We start from the raw sequence: 4,895 nt of genomic DNA on the forward strand, positions 1-4,895 counted from the left end.
GATATCATCTATACTTATCTCATCTATGCCACGTCTATACTGTGCCTCGACCCCACTGTGCTACCGTTTTTTTTTATATTTTCTATTGTGTTTTTAAATTTACTACTCATTATAGGGGTTTCGATTTCATTTAAAAATAGGACTTTTTTAGCATAATTTATATTTGCGTTATGTTGAGATAAAAATTCATTGCCTAATATAATTGTACTACTTAAGTTTTCTATAACGCACACTGGAATTTGATAAAATTTATTTTCTATTTCTAATTTAATTGTGGTTGTTCCCAATAAATTTAATGGTGATTTATCTGCACCGGATAATTTATAATTGTGATTTTTATTTATATTAGATGAATCTATGAGGTCAGGTCTTATACAATTTATATTTGCACCTGAATCTATTGTGACTTCTATTGGTTCGTTATTTAATTTAGCTAAAATATATAATGCATTAGCTTTTCTATCGCGATTTAGAATTATAAAAATGTTGTTTGTGTCAGTGTTAGTACTTTTATTTGGAATTGGAGAAGAAGGTGAATGCATATAATCTCCAATTATTGCATTTGACCTTGGCGCGTGTTTTTTTGGTAGTTAGAATTTTTGTTGAGATAACAATTATCTCTTGTATGATATCGTTTAATACATAAATCACAGATCAAGTTGCAATTTTTCGATTTGTGATTATTACGATTACAATATATACAATTATTCTTTCGCTCATATGTATTTCTGGGACTATAATTATTATTGTAATTTCTATTAGCATATTGCGTATTATTTTGTTGATAATTATTTGCGCGAGTATCGTTATAATTTTGGCGTGAATAAAATATTGGACGTAAATAATTATTTCCCGAACGTAAACTGTTGTTGTTTCGACGCGAATTATAGTATTCTTGCCGCGTGCCATTAAGTAAACGTTTGCTGTTGTCGGTGTTATCATTATTGTTTTTAGTAATAAAAAACTGAAGTTTAGAAATTTGTGAAGTTATATTATCTAACAGTTGTTGCATTTTATTTTGCTCACCGATTTGATAAATATTTTCGCTAGTTATTCGCTGTTTTATATCGTCTTTCGATTGTATAGTATCCCCTTGTAACATAAATTCAACGGATTCGTATTTTCTTATATTAGTTTTTAAATCTTTTAAACTATTGTTGTCTAATATACCGACATATCGAGCTATTTTTGGATGTAAACCTTTCATTATATTATGTACTAACTCGGATTGTGACGTTTTAGGATCTACGCGCTTACATAATTTTTCGGTGTCATTAATGAAAGAGGCAATGGACTCATCTGGGAGTTATTTACGTTTAGAGAGCATAATTCTAAACATGTGATTTTGTGCAGTGGGTTCAAATTCAATACGCATGGCGTTTTCTAGGTCAGGTCATTTTACTGAGGTGTTCTCCCTTTCATAATTTTCATAAAATATTAGAACAGTATCGATTAAATAAATAGCTAAGAATGACTTCTTCTGATCGGGTAACCAATTATTTATATCGCTAGCTCTGTTATACTTAGTTAAAATGGCATCCACGCTTTCGTGAATCGCGCCAGAAAATTTGTCAGGTTGTCAAAATGGAATTCGCTCGTTCATGTTTTTGGGAGGTTGATGATTAACTTTAAAATCAGATTCTATAAGCTCGCCTAAAAGGAAACGTTGGAGTCTATCTTTAAGAATAGTTATTGAACCGTCGATTCTTAATTTTCTTTTAGTCAATTCTTCTACTATAGAATTATATGGGGCTTTTTTTTATCCATAAAGCTAAAATTTTGAGTGCATTGAACAATTTTATCTGAATCAGTAGAGGGTTCTTCCATTTATTACATTAATTAATACAAATAAATATATGAATATAATTTTTGAAATAAATTAAATTGGAATTAATCTGACAGTTTTATAATTAAGTATTGTTAAAAAAAAAAGAAATGATAGTAATAAAAATAAAAGTTATATAAAATTTTTGTATTATGTAAATTATTGGGAATAAAATTATTTTTTAACTGTTTCAGGATTTACGCATGAAATATTTTCGTCTTTAAATAAAATTTGTGAAATTTGATATGATGAATGTTTAAATAAATAATCTAGTATTAATGTGAGATGAGTTAAAATAATATTTTCTGTAATAGGAAAGATTGTGCGATTATCTATAAATGTGTTTATAAATTTTTGAATAAGTAACGTATTTTGTATGTTTATGTTAAGGCGAAGAGTAGGAACCCAAAGTATATCTGCTAGATATATCATTAAATGATTATGAGTTGAAATTGTTCTGTTTTTTATTTGTAAAGTTACTATGCCGATCATATATTTTACTACCGAAATAAGATTTTGTTTCGTTAAATCTGACATTTGTAATGTATATTATATTACAAAAATTAGGAATATTGAAGAAAAATATTGTAATGATCTCGGTATTTGGGAAGTAGATTCAAAGCCACGAGTTGGTCGCCACTTTGTAATAAATAGAAAAGAGATAGGGGGAGAGAGGGATGGTAAAGATGTGGTGAAGATGGTAGGAAAGGGATTATAAGTTATTTGGATTGTGTTAAATTCATTCATATCATCTTACTCCTACCTCTTACCCACTCTGTCCTATTTCTTAATATTACATGAATATAGTGCATGTCTTACGACTACACTTACCTTGATATCCAAATGGACTCGTAGATAAATGGTGAATTGTGATGTTTCTTGTTGACGTCAATATTTTAAGTTAATTTAAATAAATAAAAATACTGATATGAGGGGCAACATACTGAGTTTATTTCTATGACTTTTATTAATTATTTTAACAAATGTATATAAGTCTTATAATTAAAATTAACAAAAATAACGTGAATTTTACATTATTAACTTTTAATATGAAAGTGTAAGAGTATGGGGGAATAATAAGTGAGATTGAAAGTATACTTCCTCGTATACTCGAGTATACGAGTGAGTGAAAGTGCTAATTTTACTAGCCCTTTTATATTAAACTAGTTGGTAAGGTGATGAAGGGAGGCTTGTTTTTCTTAAAAATTTAACTATTTAATCTTGCCGTCTGTTCGGCGCCACATATACGCTTATGGTAATTAAAAAGATGGACATTAATTTAAACATCGCTCCAAATGAACGATGTATTTGCAAAAAGTAATAAAATAATAGTCGGTCAGAAAAGTATTTAAAATTGATAATTATTTATGTGTAAAGATTATTCTAGAAGTTTCTCAAATAATCTCGAAACTTCTATTTTGATTCATTACAAGATGTACCCCAGTTTTTTTTGCAGCATGTCCTCATGCTGTGTTATAATGTGTAAACTTAAAATTAATGTTAATATTACTTATAATGTATGTTAGTAGGGTGACTAGATTATACTCAAAGTAGCATTTGTAGCTGTTACATTTAAAATATATAAGAAGTTATACAAACATAAAGGCTATGGTCATTTTTCTATTTGTGTGTTGATTGAAGTGTTGTGGATGAAAGTGTATTTCTTTATTTTTATGACACGTTTGCATTTATATCAAAATACAGTATTCTATATGAATAGTATCCTTATGTAATGTATATTTTGTATCCTCCCTTTTTATTTTTTGAGATTACAGCAATAAAATTCCTTTAAACATGTGGCATGGTTCTGCGGTATGTTGTATGTGTAATATTATGTGAAAGATTAGTAGGATCCATTCAACTCTTTGATGTGTGATTAGTACCCTTTGGCGATGTATGTATCAAAAATTTTAGTTGGAGTTGAGTTGTGTGTTGCTTGTGATTATTTAAAACATGTAAATTTGTTGATTTTTCTTCATAGAGTAGTTAGGTGTTTTCTATAGTTAATGTGAAGGTGAGGAAGAAGTATTCTGTGATTTATGATTTAATATTGACTACTATATATGATATGCAGCAAAACGTTCATAAAATGGATAATTGATGTAATGGTATTTGAAGTTTTAATGAATTGTAGAGGTTTGATTATATTTTAAAATTTTACATTTTTTTTTTTTATTTTAATGTAGAATACAAATAATAGTAATAATGTTAATAATAATAAATAAGTTGTATGGTTACCGTGCCATTAAAATTAATGTTATAATTAACTTAAATTAATAAGAATACAGTTTTGTTAGAATTATTATTTAAATACTGAACAAATATATTGTTTTATAATCATATATACTTCAACTTGATAATACAAATTCATATAGTATAATCATTTAGCTTATTAATAGTTGATATAAAGTCTAGTTTTATTTAAATTTAAAGCTTATGAATAAAGTTATTCTAGCTTATTGCTAGAAAGAAAGTTACTGTTTAGACGAATTAGGCATTTTAAGATTAAAACTTATTATGTAAAAGTATTCAACTAAAGTAATAGGAATATTTTTTAAAAATAATTAAAAATTATCATCTAATATTATTCAACAAATTTAATAGGAATATTCTTTCAATTAAAAGTTTATTACTTAAAACATTTTATTATTATTATATTTATTTATTAATTTACTTTTTGATTCAAATTTACGACTTATTGTTTATAAGATAATATTAGAAATTTGATCTTATTTTTTTTTATCCTTTTATTTTTTTATTTTTTTTCCTTTTATTATCTATTATTTTTTTATTATCAAAATCATTGATCTTTAATTTATCACTCATAGTAGATTTTATTCGTTTTTATTAGTGCGTTCTCGACTGTGATAAGGTTTGAGTCGCCTAATATGAATAACATCATTAGTTAATTTATTACTTAATGATAATTGTACTAAGTAATTAACATTATTAATTTTTGATATTATTTTAAAATGACCTCTGAATTTAGCAGCAAGTTTTGGACTTTTATTAGCCTGTTGAAACGGAAATTTCACTAGAACTAATTGTCCAGGAGAATATTCTGTTAATT

Source organism: Daktulosphaira vitifoliae, unplaced genomic scaffold (genome assembly GCF_025091365.1).
Source record: "Daktulosphaira vitifoliae isolate Bord-2020 unplaced genomic scaffold, ASM2509136v1 Scaffold_40, whole genome shotgun sequence".
Taxonomy (NCBI): domain Eukaryota; kingdom Metazoa; phylum Arthropoda; class Insecta; order Hemiptera; family Phylloxeridae; genus Daktulosphaira; species Daktulosphaira vitifoliae.